The sequence below is a fragment of the Phyllobates terribilis genome, unplaced genomic scaffold, assembly GCF_046119375.1.
Source record: "Phyllobates terribilis strain yellow unplaced genomic scaffold, ASM4611937v1 Scaffold_13__5_contigs__length_258822181, whole genome shotgun sequence".
Taxonomy (NCBI): domain Eukaryota; kingdom Metazoa; phylum Chordata; class Amphibia; order Anura; family Dendrobatidae; genus Phyllobates; species Phyllobates terribilis.
Genome location: NW_027362773.1, coordinates 177,005,183 through 177,022,136, shown reverse-complemented (window position 1 = coordinate 177,022,136; position 16,954 = coordinate 177,005,183).

Here is a 16,954-nt window from a genome sequence, read left to right as displayed (position 1 = left end):
TATGTCCCTGACATTAATATTTCCCTGACATCCTCTCTCCTTTTTATCTCAAGCTTCTGCTTCTGCTCTCTCCTTTTTCTCTTGAGCTTCTGCTTTCCTTTTTGTGAAGGAACGTCTCATTTTGGATTGCTCTGCATTTATGCGGGCCTCTAGAATTCTGTCGCTCAGGGATGAACTTCTGGAACAAGATGATCTGTACGACTGAGCAGAATGTTTAGATGAGTTTGACCTGTGCGATCTGGTTTCATACAGATGAGCGATGCGGCGTTCCGCTTTATCTTTGGCGTCCTGCACCGTGGCGTCTCTTTCTCTGTCAAGTGATTCTGCCTTGCTTAGCTCTGACAAGGCTTTCTCGATATTAGAGTCTTTTAGAAAGGTAGCGTACCTTGTAAACAGTAGAGATGAGCGTTGTTCTACTCGAACTGTTCGCCAATCTCAAATTCGAGCTGTTTTGGGCGGTGTTCGAGCCGGTCGGCGAACACGAACAATTTGAGAAAAATTCGGCTGTTCGAGGTTATGTTCGATAACTGTTCGTGCACCAAAATCATAACTGGATTTTTTCTCAGTAATGATGAAAATTAATGTTAATACGCAGTTTGAGTGTACAGCGGGGCGGGGGGAGGGGCAGGGGATGGATCTCTGCAGGAACAATGAAGATCTCCATTTTTTTTTCTCTTTCCCGCATTTGCAGTGGGGAGGTGCAATCTGTCAGCCTATCAGCAGCGCACACACGGAGTGAAGTGCTTTTTTTCACACAAGCAAGGGCATGTGTGATTGGCAGTGTATGTCACATGTCCTTGCCCTATAAGACCAAGCCATTTTCCCCGTCGCCACCATTTTCTCACTGCTGCAGCTGCGTGTTAGACGGCACCGCTGTTGCTGTGTGCGCTATACCTTGTTAATTTCAAGCCAATTTTCGCACAAATATACAGATAGCTTGGGAGTAGGGAATAGTTGTGATTGCAGTCCTTTTAAGGACTAGGTTACAGCATTTCCTACGACTTTTATCAGGCAGGTCTGTGCTCTTAAATAGATAGATTGTGGGAGTAAAGACTAATTGTAATTGGAGTCCTTTTCAGGACTAGGTTACATCAGTTCCTATCAGTTTTTGCCAGGCAGGTCTGTGCCAGTGCTGTGCAAGTTTTTTCCACAGCATTTGGCTGAATCTAGCAAAGCTAATCCTTTTTGGCCTATTGCAGAGTGTGTTAGTCAGTGGAGTAGCCTATCTGTGTTGCAAGATATACCACCTGTGTATAGAATACCAATTTTTTTACTGCACCTAGTGAAGTAAAATCTTTTGGGCATAGCATCATTCTATTAGTCCATCTATACTGACCTCCATCAGGTTGCAAACTGAATATAATTTTTTTCTGCATCTAGCTCTGAAAAAATATTTGGGCTTCTAGCAGTGTGTGGGACTTGGTCTATTAGTCCATCTATACTGACCTCCATCAGGTTGCAAATTAAAAATAATTTTTTTCTTCATTTAGCTCTGAAAAAATATTTGGGCTTCTAGCAGTGTGTGGGACTTGTTCTATTAGTCCTTCTATACTGACCTCCAGCAGGTTGCAAATTGAATATAATTTTTTTCTGCATCTAGCTCTGAAAAAATATTTGGGCTTCTAGCGGTGTGTGGGACTTGGTCTATTAGTCCATCTATACTGACCTCCATCAGGTTGCAAATTAAAAATAATTTTTTTCTGCATCTAGCTCTGAAAAAATATTTGGGCTTCTAGCAGTGTGTGGGACTTGGTCTATTAGTCCATCTATACTGACCTCCATCAGGTTGCAAATTAAAAATAATTTTTTTCTTCATTTATCTCTGAAAAAATATTTGGGCTTCTAGCAGCGTGTGGGACTTGTTCTATTAGTCCATCTATACTGACCTCCATCAGGTTGCAAATTAAAAATAATTTTTTTCTGCATCTAGCTCTGAAAAAAATATTTGGGCTTCTAGCAGTGTGTGGGACTTGGTCTATTAGTCCATCTATACTGACCTCCATCAGGTTGCAAATTAAAAATAATTTTTTTCTGCATCTAGCTCTGAAAAAATATTTGGGCTTCTAGCGGTGTGTGGGACTTGGTCTATTAGTCCATCTATACTGACCTCCATCAGGTTGCAAATTGAATACAAAAATTTTCTGCATCTAGCTCTGAAAAAATATTTGGGCTTCTAGCGGTGTGTGGGACTTGGTCTATTAGTCCATCTATACTGACCTCCATCAGGTTGCAAATTAAAAATAATTTTTTTCTGCATCTAGCTCTGAAAAAATATTTGGGCTTCTAGCAGTGTGTGGGACTTGGTCTATTAGTCCATCTATACTGACCTCCATCAGGTTGCAAATTAAAAATAATTTTTTTCTTCATTTAGCTCTGAAAAAATATTTGGGCTTCTAGCAGTGTGTGGGACTTGTTCTATTAGTCCTTCTATACTGACGTCCAGCAGGTTGCAAATTGAATATAATTTTTTTCTGCATCTAGCTCTGAAAAAATATTTGGGCTTCTAGCGGTGTGTGGGACTTGGTCTATTAGTCCATCTATACTGACCTCCATCAGGTTGCAAATTGAATAAAAAAATTTTCTGCATCTAGCTCTGAAAAAATATTTGGGCTTCTAGCGGTGTGTGGGACTTGGTCTATTAGTCCATCTATACTGACCTCCATCAGGTTGCAAATTAAAAATAATTTTTTTCTGCATCTAACCCAGCCAATAGTTTTGGCCTAATACCACAGTTTGGCCACTCAGCTCTGCTCGGTTACCATCCATTGTTTTTTTGTGCAAACAACTCCAGAGTTGTGAATTAGTTAACCACCAAAATGAGTGGAAAAAGGCCTGCTGCTGGTGGAAAGGGGAATAGGCGTGTTGGGAAGGGGAAAAAAGGTTGTGTCCGTGGGGTAGGTGCAGAAGAAAGACCATCTTCCAGCCAAACTAAAATGTCTACTTCTTTTAGCGGACAATGTGATAAGATCCCTTTCTTACGGCCACGCCAATCGCTACAAATTCCAGATGAGGCACAAAAACAGCAGGTGCTTCAACGGATATCAAGTGCTCCTTTAAGTGGGCTCTCCTCCACATCAACTTCAACATCACAAATACTCCAGTCCTCAAAGGTGTCACCCAAATCGCACTTGCTTCCTCACAGCTCCCAAATCTCCAGCTGCCCGTCTGAGTATGAGGTAGAACAGATGGTTGAGTCTGCAGAGCTGTTTACTCATACTATAGCCTGGGAATCAGAGGTCGACTCCAGCGCTTCTGTGAATCCAGACGAGGAAATGATCTGCACTGATGCCCAGAATCTTTATGAGTCGGATCCAGGACCAGACGCAGAAGGTTCTGACCATAATGTAGACCCTCATTCCCAAACTGTAACTCCTGTTGGTGGAGACAATGAGGAAGACGATGATAAGACTCAAATACCTGATTGGAGCGACAACTTTAGTTTTTTGTCAGGGCAGGAACAGGTTGGCTCTGAGGACGACGGGTGTGATAACGCACAGGGTGATGATGATGAGGTCGGAGATCCCACTTACTGTCAACCCACAGTCAGCCAAGAGATGAGGTCAGCAGAGGAGGTGGAGGAAGATGCTAGTGACGACGAGGTCAGGTTGCGCCTTCCTGGACAGAGACGTAGTACTGGAAGCACGTCAACAACTGCATCCTCAAACACAACTCTGCCTCTCACCACAAGTCGTGGTGGCTCTTCAGGTCGCATGGGTGCTAAGCCTTGCATAGCCTGGGCATTTTTTCAGATCGATAAAGATGACCCAACTCGTGTTATCTGTAACATTTGTCAGCAAAAGCTAAGTAGAGGCCAAAAAATACATAGTTTGAGTACTTCATGCATGAACCGGCACATGGACATGAAGCATAAGTTGCAGTGGGAAGCTCAGTGTGCTACAATGCGGTCTAGCCGGCCGGGCCAACCACCGTCTGCCATATCTTGTGCATCCGCGGCCTCTTCATCCTCTGTGACTGGGGGGACAGCAGTCACACCTGTTTTGGGGCGCAGACCTGCCACCTCTTTACCCGCAACAGCCAGCGTGATTGGCAGGTCATCATTTTCTTTGGAGGTGGTAACACCAGCTGGTCTTGAGCGCTGTCCGACATCGATAGCACCACCTTTGGATCAAGGCAACCTAACATGTCCGCCTGCATCTTCCTCACAGACCGGCAGTTTGCCGGGGACACCCTTATCAACCCCGTCTAAGCACAATAGCCAGCCCTCGGTCCCTCAGATGTGGACAAGTAAAAGACCATTTCCTCCTAGCCATGAGAAAGCTAAGAGGTTGAATTTCACCATCTGCAAGCTCTTGGCTACAGAAATGCTGCCTTTCCGCCTGGTGGACACAGAGGATTTTCGAGACCTTATGTCCGTCGCAGTGCCCCAGTACCAGATGCCCAGTCGGCACTACTTCTCAAAGAAAGGTGTGCCTGCGCTCCACCAGCATGTCGCACACAACATCACCGCTTCTTTGAGAAACTCTGTGTGTGACAGGGTGCATTTCACCACAGACACTTGGACGAGTAGGCATGGACAGGGGCGTTACATGTCGCTGACTGGGCACTGGGTAACTATGGTGACAGCAGGACAAGGGGCTGCTGTCCAAGTCTTGCCGTCCCCACGAGTTGTGCGTCAATCCTCTTTATGTCATTTTTCCTCCACTGCTTCTGCCTCCTCAACCTCCTCTCGGTCTTCCACCTGCACCCAAAGCCTGTCTGGTCATGCCACAAGCTTTCTAACTGCGCAGAAGGGATCCTGCACACCTCCTTACTATGCTGGCAGTAGGGCTCAACGTCATCAGGCGGTTTTTACATTGAAATGTCTGGGAAATGTGAGTCACACAGCTGAGGAGTTGTGGTCAGCTCTGGAGAACCAATTTCATGAATGGTTGTCTCCACTGGACCTGAAACCAGGGAAGGCCGTGTGCGACAATGCTGCAAACCTGGGTGCGGCCCTTCGCCGGGGCAATGTCACACACGTGCCTTGTATGGCTCACGTGTTGAACCTGGTTGTCCAGCAATTTTTAGCCCACTATCCCAGACTAGATGGCCTTCTGCAGAGGGCACGGTCGCTGTGTGCTCACTTCCGCCGTTCGCATCCCGCAGCTCAGCGACTTACATCTCTACAGAAGTCGTTGGGCCTGCCACTTCACCGGCTAAAATGCGATGTGCCTACCCGGTGGAATTCAACTCTGCACATGTTGCAGCGACTGTGGCAGCACCGACAAGCCCTGGTGCAATACGTTCTGACGTATAGCCTGGGCCAACGAGATTCAGAGGTGGGGCAAATCACGCTGGAGGAGTGGTCTCAGATCAGGGACCTATGCACCCTTCTGCACAGTTTTGAAATGGCGACGAAGATGTTTAGTGCTGACGATGCCATTATCAGCATGACTATTCCGGTGATTTACATGCTGGAGCACATGTTAAACAGAATTCGGAGTGAGGTGGTGGCACAAGAGGAGGTGGAGGAAGTAGAGGAGGAGGAGTTGTATGCGGAAGGGCTAACATCTGCAAGGTCCAGACGGTCGGCAGCACCAAGGCGGCAGGCATGTGAGGGTGGGGGAGATGATTTTACCAGGGCGCATGGTAGCAGCCAAACTAGTGAGGAAGGTGCAGGAGCCCAGGAAGAAGTGGAGGACGAACTGATGGAAGACTCATCAGATGAGGGAGACCTTGATCACATTTCTGTTGTGCGAGGTTGGGGGGAGAGGACAGAGGAAGGAAGCATGATTGCTACCTCGCCACCAACACAACAGGGACTTGGTGCTCCTGGATGCGCAACACACATGAGTGCCTTCTTGCTGCACTACCTGCAACATGACCCTCGAATTGTGAGAATTAGAAATAATCCTGACTACTGGGTTGCCACACTGTTAGATCCCCGGTACAAAAGTAAATTTGCAGAAATTATTCCTGCCATAGAAAGGGATGCACGCATGCAGGAGTATCAGCAGAGACTGTTGCAGAATCTTACATGTGCTTTTCCACAAAATACCAGTGGTGCACGTAGTGAATCTCACAGTTCCAACTTGCCAACCGTGGGACCGTCAAGTGTTCAGCACTCAAACCGTAACAGAACCACAGTATCTGCTGGTAACATCAATTTTGCGGAATCATTTCACCACTTTTTTAGCCCATCCTTTGCAAGGCCACAGGAGACAAGAAGTCTGACACATAGTCAACGCCTAGAGACGATGGTACAGGAGTATCTCCAAGTAAACATTGAAGCCACGACTGTGTCACTGGACCCTTGCTCTTTTTGGGCTTCCAATCTGGATAAATGGCCGGAGCTAGCCACTTACGCCTTGGAGATCTTGTCATGCCCCGCAGCCAGCGTTCTGTCTGAACGTGTGTTCAGCGCTGCTGGTGGTGTGCTGACAGATAAGCGCACGCGGCTCTCCACTGATAATGTAGACAGACTCACGTTCATAAAGATGAACAAATCATGGATCCGAAACGACTTTTCTACCCCTGTGTCATCCTGGGGAGAGTAAAAGCTTGATGATTGGTTAAAATCACCCTACCAACCGTTTTAAGCTTTCAAATTACTAATCATGTTTATCTGTATCTTGACTGGAAAATAATTTGGGCTTTGTAGCAGTGTGCAGCACTGATCCTATTAGGCCATCTATAATAAGCTTCACCAGATTTAAAATTAAAAATAATTTTTAGCTGCATCTAGCCCGGAAAATAATTTTGGGGCTCTGAGATGCGCAAGACACATAAGTGCCTTCTTGCTGCACTACCTGCAGCATGACCCTCATATTGTCAGAATTCGAAGTAATCATGACTACTGGGTTGCCACACTCTTAGATCCCCCAAACTTTTCGATCAACCTTTTCATTTTAATAAAGACCAAAAAAATGGTCATTTTTGAAATTATAAGCATTAGCAGGTTGTTAGAAACTGAAATCAAACAGTTTTCAACTCAAAACTTTATTCTAGGTGATGTTACATTTTCACATAGGACCCCTTGTTCGAAAGGAGCTTCTGAACTCTCTTGTCCATTGAATTTGTCAGGTTTTGGATGGTTTCTGCTTCAATTGTTTTGCATGAGGACAGAATACCCTCCCAGAGCTGTTGCTTAGATGTGAACTGCCTCCCGCCATCATAGACACTCCTTTTAATGATGCTCCAATGGTTCTGAATGGGGTAGAGGTCAGGGGAGCATGGGGGTCACACCATAAGTTTGTCCCCTTTTATGCCCATATCAGCCAGAGATGCAGATGTTTTATGTGCAGCATGAGATGGTGCATTATCATGCAGAAAAATGATCTTGCTGTGAAATACACGGTTCTTCTTCTTGAACCATGGCAGGAAGTGCTGTTTGAAAAAATCCACATACATTATGGAGTTCATCTTTAGCGCCTTCAGGGATCCTAAAGGGGCCGACAATCTCTCTCCCCATGATTCCAGCCCAAAATATTACTCCACCTCCTCCTTGTTGGCGCTGTAGCCGTGTTTGCGTGGGGTGTCCATCAACCAGCCATCCTCCACTCCATTCATCTGGACCATCGAGCGCTGCACGGCACTCATCCGTGAACAAAACAGTTTTGAAATCAGTCTTCATGCAATGTTTGGCCCACTGGAGCCGTTTCTGCTTGTGTGAAGTGGATAGAGGAGGTCGACAGGATGGCATATGCACAGCTGCAAACCTCTGAAGGACCCTGCATCTTGTTGTTCGGGGGACGTTGGAGGCACAAGCAGCTTCAAAAACTTGTCTGCTGCTATGACAAGGCTTTTTTGCCGCTGCTGTTTCAACCTGACGTAATTGCCTGTAGGAAAGAGTCCTCAATTTGCCCTTATCAGCACGCACACGTGTGTACTGTGAATCAGCTACATACTTCTTGATTGCCAAGACACTTCATCCTGATCATCGCACAATGTTGATTGTAGTCATGCCTTGACCTAAACACTCCACAATTTGTTGCTTCTCAGCAGCCGACACATCCTTTTTCTTTCCCATTTTGGCAGAAAATGTAGGCTGCTTAATAATGTGAGAGAGCCTTCTTAAGTAGTCTTGCCTTTCATTGGACACACCTGCCAAACTAATTAGCACAGGTGTCTGCAATTGCTTACAGTGATATAAAGAGCCCTGACACACATCACCATCAATGAGTTTAACTGACAAACAAACAAATTCTTCCCTTATCACTCCTAAACACTTTTTGCATAATAATTTGGAACGCGGTGTACATGTGCTTTTCCACAAAACACCAGTGGTTCACGTAGTGAATCTTACAGTTCTAACTTGCCAACCGTGGTCTGTATGGAATTGTTCAATAAAGGGCCCAAAATTAAGATAACATAGATGGGAGAGGTCTCTATGAATAGGAATTCCTAAGTATTTGATACCCTGTGAGGGCCAGGCAAAGGGAAAGTTGGACTGGATGGAATCCTATATGGATTTAGGGAGGGAGACATCGAGGGCCTCAGACTTCGCTGCATTGATTTTAAAATTTTACCATGTAACAAAGTGATCTATTTCAGCCATAACAGCAGGGATGGATATATGTGATTGAGTGATATATACTAGGACATCATCAGCAAATAGAGAGCACTTGTACTCAGTGCCTCCCACCTCAATCCACCTAATATTGGGGTTATGGCGAATTGATGAGAGCAGGTGCTCCGTCACTAGGATGTATAAGAGAGGGGACAGAGGACATCCCTGCCTTGTCCCATTGGTGATTGTGAAAGGTGATGAAAATGTTCTGACGCACCCCCTGGGCCTTGGGACACCCGGAGCCGGACCCTTTTTGGTGGATGCTGGTGGTTGTAGTCTTCGTGGCGGCGATCCGGTTCCGTGGCTCAGGGCGGTCAAACCAGTGGCGGAACTATTTATGTGGTTTTGATGTTTAAATGTCCGACTACGCCACCCGTGGATTGCGGTCAGAGTGAACCGCCGCTACAGGGCAGACCGCTAAGGCTGGTGTTGTGGGTGCAGCAGAGCGTAGCATAACTCCCCACGGGAGGAGTATAGCCTCAGGGCAGTGTATGCGGAGGATGGGGGTGATGGTGCAGGGCAGCAGCAGTAACGACACGGAGTCAGTGATGCAGTTCAGGGCCTTTACTCACAGTTCTTATTATCCAGACCACGTCTGCAGGTAACGGCTGCCCACGTCGTACTGTGCTCACCAGGTGAGGGGCTCAGACAACTCCCAGATAACTTTGGAGCGCTTCACAGGACCCCCTTTGTGTGTCCTTTGTCTGGCCTTTCTTACCAACACTTCTGTCTGGCTGCCTCGGGCCTCCTCTTGGTAAACTTGGCGCCAGTTTCCCTGACCCTATGTGGTGCCTTCCTAGCGGGTGGAGCAAGGGGCTGCGCCACATAAAATGTCAGAGCCTCCGGTTTCTAGCTGAGGGTCGTTTCCTGCCTCCACTAGTTCGGGGACCGGTCTCCCCCTTTGGCCTGACCCCTCCACGCAGGTGGATTCGGGCGTGCGGTGGCGACTCGCCCGTCCGCACCCCTGGGATCCCTTCATTCCTCGTTCCTGGAGCCTTCTCCGCTCCTCTTCCTTCCTTCTCCCTCTTGCAGGCCTGGGCCTCTGTTACTAGGCCCGCCTCCGGAGCAGAGCTCATGCAGAGCCCCTGCTCCCTGCCACTTCTGCTCAGACTTCTCTGCACTGAACTAAGATGGTGCCCACCTTTTATACTCCCTTCTCAATGCACCCAGGAACTGCTTCCTCCCTGCTCCTGCACTGCAGGGTTCCCCTTCCTCAGTGTTCCCTCCCCCCACTCCAGCCAGGGACAGGGACTGTCGTGCCCATCTCAGGGGCATATTGGTCGCCCTGCCCCACGGCAATGTGGTGTAATGCATGCAGGTGTCGGGTCCTGATCCACACTCCATCCTTATCTGAGAGTGAGATATCACACCTCTGGGTGAGGTGCAATACGTCTGTAGCAACCGAGCCCTCGGTGCTACAGTTCCATTTATCTTCAGCCTAGGTGACGTATTGTGATACAGGGCCGTGATTTTGGCTATAAAAGGGTCCCCTAGACCCCTACCCCAAGCTTTTTAAGAGAATCATATATGGCGTGCCAGGAGACTCTATGGAATGCTTTCTCAGCATCCAACGAGAGTATCTACTTACAAATTTTTAACTGCATCTAGCCCAGGAAATACTTTGTGCCTAGTAGCAGTGTCTGCTAGTCAGCGGATTATCCCGGCTGTTAAGCAAGCTACACCACCTGTAGTTTGGACACTTAATTTTTTCAAAGGAAATGCTTCGGGACCACGGGATACTTAGTGAAGAGCATCAGGAGGCACCCCAAGGCATAGGGGCTGGGACTGGCACTAGGATGCCTTGCGGTGGACAGCCGAGCTCGATCCTTATAAAAGCTTTTTAACTGCAGCAGCTTTAGTGGACGCTACTGGAGCTGGAATTACGCGGCTGCTGGCATGAGACTTGCCCTCCAATAGATCCTTGTAAATGGATTTAAAGTGTATTCATTCAAATTAGAGGGACAATTTAAATTAAAAAGCTTAGAGCTGCCTCCACCACAGGGGGGCTCTCTCGACCCACCAGCGGACAGGCACCAGTATTGGGAGAGGGGGGCTGGCCGTCAGGGTTCACCGCGGCTCTGGCACAAACCCGGCGACACGGAGGTGGCACGGGCAGGAGCGGACTGGCCGTCTCGGCTTCTCACTTTTTGGATTTTAGAAGGGCATGACATGCCTATATCTGTGTCTCCCCCTCCTTTTACTCCTCCACCTCTTTTCTTTTCGCATGACTATATGTACTTGTCACTTTTCCATGTGTTAGTTGTGTCTTCTGAGCAGTTTGTCAGCTTTTGGACACCTTTGAAGGTGTTTTCTATGTGTTTCTATGTGTTTTTGTTTGCCTGCCATTGGTTTTAACGGTGTTCGAAGGTGTTCGACGAACAGTTCGACGAACAGTTCGGCGAACACACGGGTGTTCGACGAACCGAACCGAACTCGAACACTACGGGGGTGGCTCAACACTAGTAAACAGCCTCTTGTATTTTTCATGAGCCGTGTCCAGCTGTTTAAAAGTGTCGTGTAGACTCACCACATCATTTTTGCAGTGTTGGACGCTCGACATGAGGGAGGCGACTCGTTCCCATAGCTCTTCCAGGTTATCGTTGAGCTCCTCTTTTGTGGTATGAAAGTTCTCAATGGCCTTTAGCGTTAGCTTGAGAGAGTGTATTGGTCATGAGGTTTGGTCTGTTGCAGGTGCGGACTCTGCTCCCTGCTCTTCCTAATGTTCAGAGTCAGATTGCGCTTGCTGTGTTTCAGCACCAGGAAATTGCGTGGGATGTTTGTCGGCCATTTTGATTTTTTAGTGCTGAAGGTTACTGCACAACTCCTCTCACTCCAGTAGTATTTTGGGTGAATTGCAGGGTTTCTGGTCCAGGCAACCATTGATATGCAGGAAATGTTATAGCAGTCTATGGTAAAATATGCAGAAAGTCTCTTTACAGTGTGATCTGGAGTGAAGCTGCTGATACATAAACTGTTATTTCTTGAGCAAGGAAAGAGTTAATTCATACCTGAGGACGGCTTGGTGAAGTCTGTGGGAAGCTTCTAGGAGAGTGAAGATGATTGCAGACACGCTGTGCCTCTCCTCAAACTTGCCTGTGACTCGCCCAGGGGGAATGTAGGGGACTCGGTACCCGGGCCTTTACCTTCATTGTAGGATGTCACGGCAGTCGGCTCCCGGGCCCGTCCTCTGGGGTCACTCTTTAAAAGGAATTTTGTTAACAGTTTTTGTCTCGTGACGCCACCTGTGGTTTCTGGTAATGGGTACCAGCGCTGCTACAGACCTCTGGGGGTGATGGGATAGCAGCTGGGATGTTTCTGCTCCCCACAGGCGGAGGGGGCCCCCGGGGCTGGGTTGATGGAAGGGATGCAGGTGAGAGGTGGCCGGGTCGGGTCAGGGGGAATGACGGACACGCACACAGGTGATTCGCTTCAGTACCTTTACTGGTGTAACGACAGGTATGGTCCAGGGTACCTAGTAGGAAGGGTGCACTTCTGGACTCTCCCCAGTGAGCGGGTAGTAGGCCTCCTGGTCCGTTTCTTCCTCTCTCTAAAGCTTCTGGCCCACCTGGAACTAGGCCTAGCTTCTATGCTGTTTCACTCTCTCACCTGTCTGCTTGCTAATAGAACTTTTCTCCGACTACCACTATCCCTGGACGCTGGGGCCTTCGTGGTTCCTAGTTCTGTAAAATGATGGTAGCTTCAGGTTGACCAGGAGTCTGGAATCCTCCTGGTATGCCGGTTGTCCCTACTGGGTGTGGAGGACCCTGTAGGCGCAGACCCAGTATCCGGCTTGAGTCCTGGGGTGAGCTTCAGATGCTCCTCTGCCCCCTTAACTCCTCTCTCCTCTCTCCTTGCCTCGGCCACACTCGGGGCCCTCAACACAGCAGCTCACGTGCTGCTTCTTCACTGGTCTCAGTGCCAGCACACTCTCCCTGCCTAACTCCACCCTCCAGCATATATATCCCTAACAGGGCTCCCTCTGGTGGTATGAGGTGGAAGGGTGGAGGTGTCTGTTATGTAATGAGGGCCTCTTGTGGAGAAGTCCGTCCATGCACCCTTTTGGGTCCTGTGGTACCTGTAATAGCAGGGTGCCACATTCCCCCCTAGTACAACTCAGTACTCCTGGACTGAAGCATTTCTGTAAAACAGGTAACAACAACAATTAGAATTATGATAATAATAACACATATCAAAGTTACAGTGAGTCCCATAACCAGGTGTCCATCTCACTGGTGAAGGTGCAACATGAGTAGCATGAGGGACCCGTCTGAAAACCCTCAACGTAAGCCCTGGGCGTGGCTACAGGGCATAAGTGATCCAGGTGTTGGACCACGTCTTCGGCCACGCCAAACGGGTTTTTGTTCAGTGGTCTTTTGATATAAAACCAATAGGGGGCACTTTAAGAAGTGCAACTATTTACAATGGACAGTTTTTTGCTGCTCACAGTCCTCAGCCTGCAAGTCTTTATACCCTTTACGGGTAACTAAATGCACACATATAACATGTTCAGTTCACACAAACAATGCTATTTACACAGTAGGCATTTTGTACCTTATTCCCTATACCTGGCAGAGATTTGGCCTTGTGTGCTGCGTGTGGATCTACGTAGCACTGGGGTGATACTGGTGTCTGTGCATGCACTATCCGCTAACCAGGTCTACGTGGGGGTAAGTTATAGAACTGCCTCAACATCTCTATAGGACTGGCAAGTGCACTGTTTACTGGACCCTCAGGTTCTGCTTCAACTGGTGATCCTCTTACTGGGGACTCTTCCTGTTCCTGAGCAGGCTCTTCTGGGGTGCACACAGGCTCTTCTTGTGGTGGAGGTTCTTCTGGTGGCTGACAGAAGTGTATCACTGGTGAGCAGGCTCTTCTGGGGTGCACACAGGCTCTTCTTGTGGTGTAGGTTCTTCTGGTGGCTGACAGAAATGTATCACTGGTATGATAACTGCTCTATCGAGTTGAGGCCAGTCCACTGGGAAGTCTTCTAGAACTGTATGAACTACATCTTCCTTGGGTTTTTCCGGTATTATAAGAGGTACTTCTTCCTCCTGTGTCTTCAGTAGACCTGGGCACAATTTCAAGTGGTCTCTTGAAACTGTTGTAGTTGTCCTACCTCCATCCTTGCTGATCAGGCAGGTTTTCGTGTTGTCAAATCTGGAATTTAACACGGTGTAGGGCTCTCTTTCCCACTGGTCATCGAGCTTGTGGCCTCTTCTTTTCCACTTTAGCACTATTTCTCCTGGTGCCAAGGGTTCTGCTGGTGCATGCTTGTTATACTGGCCTTCTTGTCTTTCCCTGACTTTGTTTAGGCTGTCTTCAACACAGGCCTGTACTTTCCTGTACTGCTCTTGTCGATTTATGTCCCAGTCTTCAGTGGACATATCTGCAGCAGGTTCTACCACTCCGAGCTCCAGGTCCATGGGTAATTTTCCAGGTCTTGCTCTCATGAGGTATGCTGGGGTACAATTAGTAGAACTCACAGGTATGTGGTTATACAGGTCCACCAGGTCAGGTAGTTTGTCTGGCCACCGGTTCTTCTCTTCCAAAGGTAGGGTTTTTGACAGGTCAATGACGATGTTATTCATTTTCTCGCACATACCATTGGTCTGAGGATGATACGGTGTAGTTCAGATCTTCTTGCATCCGTACAGGTGACAGAATTCTTTAAAAGCTCAGCTTCAAAGGTAGGGCCTTGGTCTGTTAGCACCTTGTCCAGGTATCCATGGGGCCTGCAGAAGTAGGTTTGGAATGTTCTTGCTGCAGTTTCTGCTGTCAGATCCTTGACAGGGGCTACCACCAGGAACCGGGAATAGTGATCCACCATGGTCAGGGCACAGGAATAGCCTGATCTGCTGGGCGACAGTTTGACGTGATCCAGAGCGACAATCTCCAGAGGTTGGGTTGTTTAATAGACTGCAAGGGTGCTTTCTGACTTCCATAGTCTTTCCTTCTGAGGCTACAGGGCCCACAATTCCGGCACCACCTTTCTATGGAACTCCGCATTCCAACCCAAAAGAACCGGTCCTTCAGCAGGGTTTCCAGCTTCTTCCAGCCAAATTGACCAGCTTGGTCATGGTAGGCCTCTAGCACCATCTGGATATCCATCCTGGGCACTACGATCTGCCACACCACCTCATGGTTCTAAGGTTGACATACCTCCTGCACAGCTTTTCTCTGTAGATGAACAGTCGGCTTCTCTCATTCCACAGGTGTTTGGCTTGTGGAGGAGCATCCTTCTCCAGGTGAGAACCTTCTTGGGTTATCAGTCCTTTGATGAGGCTGACAACTGGGTCACTGTCCTGGGTCTCCTTCCAACTGTGATGAGGTAAAGGGTTTAGCGTCTTACCATGACGCCTTCTGGAGGTGTGTTGCTCGTGGATCATTCCATTTCTGTGGAAAGCAGGTAATTCAATTTCTTCTAGGTCATCCACTTCATCCTCGGTGTCCGACTGGTGGGGCATTCTTGACAGGGCATCAGCATTTGTGTTCTTGTGACCTGCCCGGTACTTGATTGTGAACTGGTAATTTGACAATCTGGCCACCCAACGCTGTTACATGGCTCCCAACCTGGCTGTCTCCAGGTGTGTCAAGGAGTTATTGTCAGTAAAGGCTGTAAATTTAGTTGAGGCTAGGTAATGTTTGAATCTTTCGGTGATAGCCCAGACCAAGGCCAGGAACTCCAGCTTGAAGGAACTGTAATTCTCCGGGTTCCTCTCAGTAGGGTGAAGCTTTCTACTGGTATAGACAATTACCTTTTCTCTGCCGTTTTGCTTCTGGGACAACACAGCTCCCAGTCCCTCATTGCTGGCGTCTGTGTATAACAGGAAAGGCTGGCTGTAGTCGGGGTAAGCCAGGATTTCTTCACCGGTTAGAGCTTCCTTCATTAATGCAAAGGACTCAGTCTGTTCTTTGCCCCACTGGAATGGGGGACTTTTACCTCTTTTGGACTGTCCTACTAGGAGATCTTGTAAAGGTGCTGCCTTTTTGGTGAAGTCCTTAATGAACCTCCTGTAGTACACGACCAGTCCCAGAAATTGACGTACTTCTTTGATGTTCCTTGGATCCGGCCACTTCTGGATGGCAGTGACCTTCTCCAGGTCTGGTGCTACCCCCTCTGAGCTGACTACATGTCCCAGGTACTGAATCTTCCGTTTGAGCAGGTGGCACTTGGAAGGTTTTAGTTTCACCCCATACCAGGGCAATGCCTCAAATACCTCCGCCAGGTGCTTTAGATGGTCTTCATATGTCCTCGAGTACACGATAACGTCATCCAGGTATAGCAGCACTGTCTCAAAGTTCCGGTGTCCCAAGCAACACTCCATCAACCTCTGGAACGTTCCGGGTACGTTGCAGAGTCCAAACGGCATACTGTTGAATTTGCATAATCCCATAGGGGTGGTGAAGGCTGTCTTCTCCCGGTCTTGCTCAGCAACAGAGACTTGCCAGTACCCGCTAGTGAGATCCAATGTGGAGAAATAATTGGCAGATTTTAGTGCAGCCAGGGATTCCTCTATGCGGGGCAAAGTGTATGCATCCTTATGTGTTATTTGATTAATTTGTCTATAATCTACACACATCCTCATGCTACAGTCCTTCTTTCTGACCAGGACCAGGGGAGCTGCCCAGCGGCTACAGCTATCCCTTACTACCCCTGCCTTTTTCATGTCATGCAACATTTCTTTTGCTTTTTGGTAATGTGCTGGTTGTATGGGTCTGTAACGCTCCTTAATGGGTGGATGGTTACCTGTGGGTATGTGGTGTTGTACCCCTTTGACCCTTCCAAAATCAAGTGAGTGTTTACTAAACACCTGTTCATATTCCTGAACCACTCTGTAGACACCGTGTTTTTGATGGACAGGAGTGGCATCAGTTCCAACATGAAGCTGTTGACACAATTCTTCCGGCTGGGTTTTGGAGTCATTGTCCTCCACCGTATCTGGTGGGGTCAAGGATTCCACGGTGTGTATGGCATTATTATTCACAGTATACAGTCTGTAGCTGCAGGGCGCTCAGGACAGTGGCCAGGGTTTTACTTAGCTGACGCACTTCAGAGCGCAGGCAGTCCAGCTCGCTAGAGGACGCTGCCTGCACTTTTGCCTCAGCCACTAATGAAGGGGCAGTGAGTACTGTGGGCATTTGGGTGGCCCCACCCTGGTAACGCTGGATATCAGTATCTGATGTTTCCAGGGGCTGAAGGCCCTTAATAGCCATGTCCTTCAGGGCGTCAAAGGTGGCATTTGGATGATCTAAGGCCCACCACCGTACAGTTCTGCTCACCTCCTGGGACCTTAACCCCCAGATGAATTGCTCTATCAGCATTTTGTCTTCATCATGTATGCTGGCTGGACTAACCTGTTTCAGGGCCCGCAGGGCCTCTTGTAATCGCCAGGCATAGTCCCGGATACTTATCTGCAATTTGTGTACAGGTGAGCTATAGCAATA